Source organism: Sciurus carolinensis, unplaced genomic scaffold (assembly GCF_902686445.1).
Source record: "Sciurus carolinensis unplaced genomic scaffold, mSciCar1.2, whole genome shotgun sequence".
Taxonomy (NCBI): domain Eukaryota; kingdom Metazoa; phylum Chordata; class Mammalia; order Rodentia; family Sciuridae; genus Sciurus; species Sciurus carolinensis.
In genome coordinates this window covers 757,393-766,719 of record NW_025920127.1, presented here as the reverse complement: position 1 = coordinate 766,719, position 9,327 = coordinate 757,393, and the positions used below count along the sequence as shown (strand labels likewise).

The window sequence follows — 9,327 nt, the reverse complement described above, 5'->3', positions numbered from 1 at the left end:
CTCTGTTGGCCAACCCAATGGCATCCTCTGTTACTATGCCTCTAGGATGTCACTATGAAACAAAGTATGTTGCTCTCACCTACTTGGCACACCCTCAGGAGAAGCTTTAAGAGCAACATCTTTCACCCCAAGGGGTTCAACTAGTTATAACTTCACAATCTCTGGACCCAGAAGTATTTTTAAAAGTTAAATCTGAAATTGAAGAAGAGCTAAAGTCCCTGGACAAAGAAATTTCTGAAGCCTTCAGCACAGACTTTAACCATCACACTTCTCCAGTGTTTAGCCCTGCTAACCCAGAAAGTTCAGTAGAAGACTGCTTGGCCCATTTTGGAGAACGAGTATTGCAGAAACTGAGAGAACCTCTGCATAAAGCTTTGCAAATGCTCATCATCCAGTGAGTTACCATTTCTGAGTGAGAATGTGCTTCTCTAAGTAGTCTGGGATCTCTCATGCAGGGCTAGATTGTTTGTTTTAGGTGAAGAGTGTCATTTCATTTCTCACTTTTCTTCATTTTTTTCCTTTTGCTTTCCCAAAGCATTCCTGTGTTTTGAATGACAACTTTGCCTCTAAGAGGTGGTTTAACTGTTCCAACAAAGGTTTGATGGTTTCTATTATTTGTCGTGATATCAGATTTCAACGGAAGCATTTAACCGTGTTGTAAACACAAGCCATCGCACTTGTCCTAACCACTTTTTACTGTGGTTGTAGTTGGCCAACATAAATATAATGGTTGGGGTGTTATGCATTATAATGTGGTATTAACTTTACATTTTAGATATCTATATTTCAGAATATATCTATATCTCAGATATTGCTAAACTTTAGGTTTGCACATTTGTCCATGGAACTACTTTGACCATTCTAATAGTGGACTTCCCTCCTCGATATGGATCTGACCATATTAAAGCTAGAAACTAATAAAAATGAAAGTATAGCAAAATAGAAAAAAAGATTATGATGTGCTTACTATCCCTTCTCCTTTCATATACCTTTTCTCTGTAGTGCCTCAGTGAATGTGTCTAGGTGGCATCTGTTGGAACATTAAGGAAAGTGGAGAGTAATTTTTTTCATTTTTAAGCACTGTTATTAAATTATTCCACATGCTGTGGTGGTGCATAAGAGTTAGTAGATATGAGGGCCATTGAGAAATGAAAAAAAAAAACTTGAGAGACCTAAAAAGTCAAAGTTTAAATATTACTAGTCTAGAGGAAAGGTACGAGGATTAATCTTTTTAATTTCTAAATTCTTTTAGAGTTATTATTATAGAATGTCTATGATTATGGTGTGTTCCACCTCCTCAGAATATCCTGATATAGAAATGTTTATAATAAAACCCAGAAAGAATTTCATATATATATATATATATATATATATATATACATATTTTAAATTTCTTGGTAGTTGTAGATGGACAGCATACATTTATTGTATTTGCTTGTTTTTATGTGATGCTAAGAATCAAACCCAGTGCCTCGCACATGCTAGGCAATTACTCTGCCACTGAAGTACAGCCCCATCCCTGCATTAGATATATTTTTAAACTCAAAGAATATATAACATATGTGTATATTAAAATATATGTATTCAAAATTAAAAGAGTATTAGGACTTCAGTTTAAAATATAATGTGAAATATAAAACACAAATGTTATCTTTAGAAAAATAGAAGAACTAGGGTTAGGGATAGAGAGCCAGTCTAGAATAATAGAAGAAGTGTATGTAATTGGATAACAAATAGTATAAATAGATGAGAAATAGAGTAAATAGATGAAGCAAAATACTTTTTAAAAAATTCAAAGCAACTTTCCATTACTACACCAATTCAGTTAAACATTGGCCAATCACTGTACACTAGGGCTCATTGCTAGGTTTTGCATGTTTGAATTAATGAGTTTTATTCTTCCAAGTGTTAAAACAAACAAACAGGTTAATAGACTTCAGCAAAAGGAGAATGTATTAGTTGGCATAATCAAACAGTTCTTGATCTGGTTTATCATCATCAACAGCCCTGTTTTCTTTGTGTTGATTATCTCCAGAAAGACTTTTCTTTTGGTTACAGGATGACCACTAGATAGTTACAGAATGGTTCCTAGAGCCACTTCCTGAGGTTTAAATACACAAAGAAAGAAGTGATAATCTTTGTCCAAGCATTCTCACTGGGAGAGCCCTAAGATTTGCTCTGATTGGATTTACTTAGGTCACATATTACAGCCCTCCCCTGGCTCCCACAACCCCCTCACCCTGGTAATCTCTGGCCAGGGAGCTTGATGTGCTCCTTGGTTTAGGTTTGGCACATTCTGACACTAGAACCGAGGTCAAATCCACACTAAACAGATCAGAGTTTCCAGATGAAAAGGGGGTCTTTTCAGAGCAGAGTGATTGAATGCTATGAAGGCAAACAGGTATCTAGTAATTATAGTCTGATTTCTCCTTTGATTCTTACCGTGTCTCAGAAGGTAACTACATTTGATCAGAACCTTTATTAGTCACATGAAGAAACCCATATCATCAAAGGATTTACATTAGCCTACAGTTAAGGAACTAAGAGGACCTAGAATTAAATCCCAGTTTATATGTTGTGATTCCTGGTATAGTGCCCTCTCCACTCCTTTACTCTGGATTAAGCCAAAATGAACCCCTGGCATGCCTAAGTACTCTGCCAGTGATATGCTCATAAGGGAAGCCAATTTTATGAAAAGTGAAATTAAATTCCTGCCTGACATAGTGTATCCTGGTCAAAGTTTAGTAGTTTGACGTATTATATAATACAAAGTTTGACTGTATTATATAATAGTCAGTAAGTGTTGTAGTTAAGAGCATAGACCCTTAAGTCAAAATTTCTGAGTTCAAATACTGTTTTGAGAATTCAGTGAAGTATAGTCCATGGGCTCACTGCCTGTGTTTTATAAGTCAAGTTTTATTGGAATATAGAAAAAAATCCTGTTTTGGCTCTGTGCTAGGCGTGTGAGTGTTCTCAGTCAAATCATTTAACCTAGCTGTATTTCCTCATGTATAAAATAAAGATAATAGCATTATCTACCTTGTAGGATTATTGTGAGAATTAAATTATTTAATATATGTAAAACTTACTGACTTAAGAAGTACTCTATGTGTTAGTTATAATTATAATAATAAATTAATATAAATACAAGTATATTTATATAAAACAATAATAATAACCATCAGTATTATTATTTTGCAGTTCCAGGGATTGAACTCAGGGGCACTCTACCACTGAGCTACATCTCCAACACTTTGTTTTTTTTTTTGAGACAGGTTCTTGCTATGTTGCCCAGGCTGGCCTGGAACTTGCAATTTTCCTGTCTTGGCTTCCTGAATAGCTGGGATTGCAGGTCTGTACCACTGCTCCTAGCTAGTTATAATTATTATAATCACAATTATCATTATAATCTTTGGAGCTATCATGTAAAAATGTGGATTGTATGTTTGCACTGTGAAATGGATTTACATCCTATTGAATACCATAACTACTAAGAATTCTAAATACAGTCTATATTCTATTTTCTGAAGATAATTTCATTGTATTTTACATGAGGAGTATTAATGGTGGATCTCAATGAGGAGAGAGGCAAATAAGTACATAGTGGAAGTCTAGCTTGAGAAGTTCATATGAAAAAGGCTTAGAGGTTTTAAATAAATAGTATAATTCAACACCAGTGATGTCTCAGATTGCTACTATAATCTTGAACTTCATTAGTGGGTGTCCAATAATAAATACCTCACTTATGGCCTGCTTTCTGTGGGTGGGTCAAAATAGATGACACAAAGTCCTGGTGCTTATTATTTACAGATTCTTCCTCTAGTGTTTTTACTAGAGTATTATTATAGAACAATATACTTAATGTGCATATAATTTATTCATTCAACAAACATTTTTACAAAATGATCTGCACATTGGAAATTAGAGATAGTAGGTTATAGGCAACATTGGAAAATGATGGTTGGAAGGTAGAGAATAATCACAGAAATGATAGAAAGGATACCATAGCTTGAAAGCCCAGCTCTATGTAACTTGGTCAGACCAGAGTTCCAAAGTTGTCAAGAAAAGTTAATAACTAATGAAAGCAGAATGTGGAACATTTTCAGAAATATTTCCATCCAAATTGTTGAAGTAAAAGTTTTTGCTCTTAAAGAAGTTCGAATGATTTCAGTCTAAAGCCATTCATTCCTCATCATTTGAAATTATTTTAGTTTTTCTTTTGCTTGTTTGTTGTTGTTGTTGCTGTTTTGTAGTGCTGAGGATCAAACCCAGGGCCTCATGCATTCCAGGCAAATGCTTTACCACTGAGCCACATTACCAGTCCATATTTCAGGATTTGGCATGTAATATCCAGAAGAGAAAGTCTTGTTCTAATTTGCTCCTCCTTTAGGCCAATTAGAAATCATTGGTTTCACTTCTGGGAACCCAGTTTAACAAGAATAGGGACATACTGTATGTTTGAAAGAGGTTAAGAGATGGTGAAGGAATCTTGAGGAGCAGTCATAGGAAGTGTTTAGCTATGGAAAGGGGAGACTTGAGGAACGTGAGTTATATTTTCATGTATTTGAAAGGCTATGATAAAAGACAGGCCATGTACTTTTTTTTATTGCCCCATGGAGCAGTATTAGCCCTTTGAGTTGAGACTTACCACCTCAGAAAGCAGATTTCATCTAATTGAGAAGAATAGTTTTTTGTTAGTTATTAGTGATACAATGTTGTCTTCATTTATCAAAACAAGTTTCTTATGAGATAGTAACCTTCCTATTCCTGAAAATGTTTAAATGTACTCTTTATTTTATTCTTTTGGTGCTGGGGATTGAACCCAGGGCCTTACATAATTAAAAAAATACATAAAGTAGTATCTTTGATAACTTTAAGAAATACCAGTGACAATTATGCCCACTTTTCAGGTTTGAAGCACGTAGCTGTTTTCTTTCCTGTTCATTTGTCATAATAATATAATTATCTAAAGCAAATAAGTTGAGAGAATAGAACATTCTACAGGGGTTCAGTTTTAGTTTCAGGAGTTCTCCTTTGACTTCTGAGACATTGTCCAGTTCTAGTCTTCTTAACTTTTTCATTCTCCATAATTTCTCAGATTCAGTACTGATTCAGACTATCATAGGTTCTTTCAACAGATCATTGTAAAATATTTTCTAAGCAAACATCTGCTTATAAAAGCAAGCAAGTACAACTGTAGGTTTCTGGGGCAGGGGAATTTAGGTGTCAGTTGGCATCTCTATATTATCACAGGTGTTAGTTTGTTATGGTCTTATCCAGAAAGTGGGTTAGAAAAATTTTCTGCATATTTTGCTTTGTCTTAAGCTTTTTCTGTAGCAGAATGCTATCTCTAGTGAAAACGTCTGCTGGAGTGTCTTGGCATGCCAAGATGCAGTACCTTCGGGGGTAACTGAGTCCCTTTTCAGATAATCCTATTCCTTACAAGGTGGTAGTGGTGTGTTTAGTTAAAATCTGTGTCTTGGGCTAGGGTTGTGGCTCAGTGGTAGAGTGCTTGCCTAGCACATGCGAGGCACTGGGTTCAATCTTCAGCACCACATATAAATAAATAAATAAAATAAAGGTCCATCAACAACTAAAAAAAAACAATTAAAAAAATCTGTGTCTTTGTGTCTTCCAACCAATTTTCTGTTGTCTGGATTTTTACAGGATAAACATTCAGATATGAGGTACCTCTTATATAATGTTGTATAGTGTAGGTAATTGTACATGAGTGTTTTCTGAAGCCAACTGATTGAATTTCATTCCTACTTGACCATTTGCTAGCTGTGTGACCTGTGCCTCACTTTTCTCACCTATAATGTAGTGATAAAAATAATTCCTATCTCATTAACCAGGCATGGTTGTGCACGCCTATAACCCTAGTGGCTTGGGAGACTGAGGCGGGAGGATCACAAGTTCAAAACCAGCCTCAGCAATTTAACAAGGCCCTAAGCAACTTAGTGAGAAAGAAGTCTCTAAATAAAATACAAAAAAGGGCTAGGGATGTGTCTTAGTGATGAGTGCCCCTGAGTTCAATCCTTGGTACCAAAAATAAACAAACATTAAGAGAGTTTTAATAATTTTAAAGTGTTTGGGCATACAGGTGCTATATAAGTGCTAATAGTAGAGGTAGTAGTGTTTCTTCATTGTAATTTAACGTCAGACACCAGAAGAGTTCTTGCTGGAGTAGTGATTTTTAAATGGAATAGGAGTAAGGATGGGGGAGATGTAGTGTACTACATGTTACATGATACTTTTGCATTGAAAGTATACTTTTTATAACTGGAGTACTGTGGTTTGGATATGGTTTGAGTGTGCCCCCCAGGAGTTCATGTGTTGAAATGAATCCCCATTGTGAGGTATTACAAGGATGAAAACTTAATCCAGGTATAGTGTTTATAGGTGGTAGAGATGTTTGGAAGGTGATTAGGACTAGGTAAGGTCATCAGGGTGGAGCCCCATGATTGAATACTGCTGGCTTTATAAGAAGAGAGAGAGAAACCAAAACAGACATGCATGTTCTTTGTCTGTGGCTATGTGATGCCCTGTGGCACCCCAAGATACTGCTAGCAAGAAAGCTATCACTAACCAGATGTGGGCCTTGAACCTCCAAACCATGAAATAAGTAAACTCCTCCTTCTTCCTTTCTTCTTTTCTCTTTCCTTCCTTCCTTCCTTGCTTCCTCCCTCCCTCCCTCCACAGTGGGGACCTGAAAGGTACAGCTTCCGGCACTATGCAGTGCCTGCTAGGCAGCATGCAGAACCAGCCCCAAAGAGTTACTGTGTCCTGTGACCTGCAAAGCCATGGGGTATAGCTGCTCAAGGATTTGGGGGTCCACTCCTTGCTAAAGTGTGCACAATGTCGTGGACATGGAGGTTTGTGGTTTTGGTTTTTTGTTTTGACATTGGTTTTGTTTCAGCTGATTGCTCCTTTCTACCTGCCTCTATCTTCCTTTTGGAATAGGAGTATTTATTTTATCCTTATTCCACAATTTTATCCCAGAAGTCTGTAACTTGTTTTTAATTTTATAGGGACTCACAACTGTAAGTGGTTGCCTTGAGTCTCAGATGAGACTTTGGGCTTGGACTTTTAAGTGATGCTGGAACTAGTTTAGACTTTGGTACTGTGAGGTGGAATGAATGTATTTTGCATCATGAAATCAGACATGAAACTATGGGTTGGGGCAGGCATGGAATACTGTCATTTATGTGTTTTTTTGTTTTTTGGAGTACTGGAAGTTGAATTCAGGCTCACTTTACCACTGAGCCTTTTTTATTTTTAATTTTAAGTTACCTAAGTTTCTGAGACTGGCACCGAAATTGTGATTCTCTTCCCTCAGCCTCCTGAGTTACTGTGATTACAGTTGTGTTACCATACTTGGTTTATATATGGTTTGAGTATGTATCCCTTAACATTCATGTGTTGGAGGCTTGGTCCTCAGTGTGGCAGTGTATGAGGTGATGGGATCTTTAAGAGATGACTTGTAGTGGGAGATTATAGGGGGCCTTTCCCTTAAAGGGATTAAGGTAGTTCCATCGGGACCCTGAGTTAGTTTTCTCAAGAGGGTTATGATAAAAAGAATAAACTTGACCCCTCCCCTCTCCCTGGTTTCCTGTCTGACCATGTGATCTCTTCCTCTTGAATATTTTCCCTCATTTATGATGACATTTGCCAGTAGGCCTTCACCAGAGATTGAACACAAGGAGTCAACTGATCTTGGACTTTCAGCCTCCAAAACTGTAAGGTAAATAAACCTCTTTTCTTTATGAAATAGCTTTCTTCAGGTATTTTATTGTTATAATGAAAGGGGAAAACTTATCTCTTTGGATGTAGGGATATATAGAAAATAAGCTTAAGGCACAAAATGACAAGAATTACTACTGAATAATAATAGTAGCTAATACTTATAAGAAATTACTGTACCAGGTACTGAGCTAGGACTTTACCTGGATTATCTCACTTAAACATCATTTGATAGATAATACTTATAAGACATGGAGAGATTGTCTAAGTACCAAGTGTAGAGATGGGATTCATACTTAGGTAATCTGATTTTAGACCTGGACTTCTTAATCACTGCACTTTACTGACAGGGTGAGGTTAAAGATTTTTACATTTCTCAAAATGGAACATAGGTTAAAAAAAAGTACTAAAAGTACTCTCTTCCTTAGCCATTTGATGAGAGGATGGAGAGAGATTTTGTTAAAAGAATATATGTGACCAACTGAAATAGAGATAGAATATTACTGTTATTTACCAAAGGTTTATATGATATATATTTTATATTTATTAATAGTAACAATGGCTGCCTTGATCTTTTTTTCTATGCTTGTGAATTTAACTTTTTTTTTTTGGTACTGGGGATTGAGTTCAGGGGCTCAACCACTGAGCCATATTCCTAGCCCTATTTTGTATGTCATTTAGAGACAGGGTTTCATTGAGTTGCTTACTGAGTGTCCTGACATTGCTGAGGCTGGCTCTGGACTTGGGATCCTCCTGCCTCAGCCTCCTGAGCTGGGATTACAGGTGTCCGTCACCATGCCAGACTTACTTTAGCTTTTAATAGCTGGTCAGAAATTTCTTTTTCTTGTCCCCAGTCCCATTTGTGGTATGTTAAAATTTGTTTTGTCTATATTCTTTGTGTCTTTTTTTTTAATCTAGTGGAACAGAGCTAGTGTCAAAGATCTAGAGACCCATATAGAGACCTTAGGTATTTCTTGGCTTTAAAATATCTTTGATAGCCACATCAACAGTATTAACTCTTGGAATAAAAAGCCTTTTTTTTCTTTTTAGTATGATAACATCTGCTATGTTTGGCTAGTTAACTTGAATCATATGACAAGATGATACATTACTTTAATAAATAAACATGTAAGAAACAAAGCAAATTTTGTGTTTTATATATTTTACTACTGTGTTAAACAAAAAGCAAAGTTGGAGTGGGGAAGGAGAGATTACAAAGATTATAAAGTGGTATGATAAAACTTACGGGTGGTAAATATGTTCATTTTCTTACTTTTGATCATTTCACAGATGTGTAAATGTGTTAAAACTCATAAATAGGGCTGGAGTTGTGGCTCAGTGGCAGAGTGCTTGCCTAGTGTATATGAAGCACTAGGTTCAATTCTCAGCACCACATATAAATAAATATAATAAAAGTTCATTGACAAATAAAACTTTTTTAAAAAGTTCATAAATACACTTTAATGTATGTCAATTATACTTTAATAAGCTCTAAAAATATAGCACATCCCCCAGTCATTCCCTCCCCCAACAAAAAAGAAAGCAAAAGAAAAGACACAGAGCATAAACTTCTGAGAAACTCCT

General features: G+C 36.0%; 1 pseudogene; it reads left to right on the top strand.

Moving 5' to 3' along the window:
* Positions 1 to 17: 17 nt before the first annotated feature.
* On the top strand, positions 18 to 398 carry LOC124973970 (bcl-2-like protein 13; annotated as a pseudogene).
* The last annotated feature ends 8,929 nt before the right edge of the window (positions 399 to 9,327 follow it).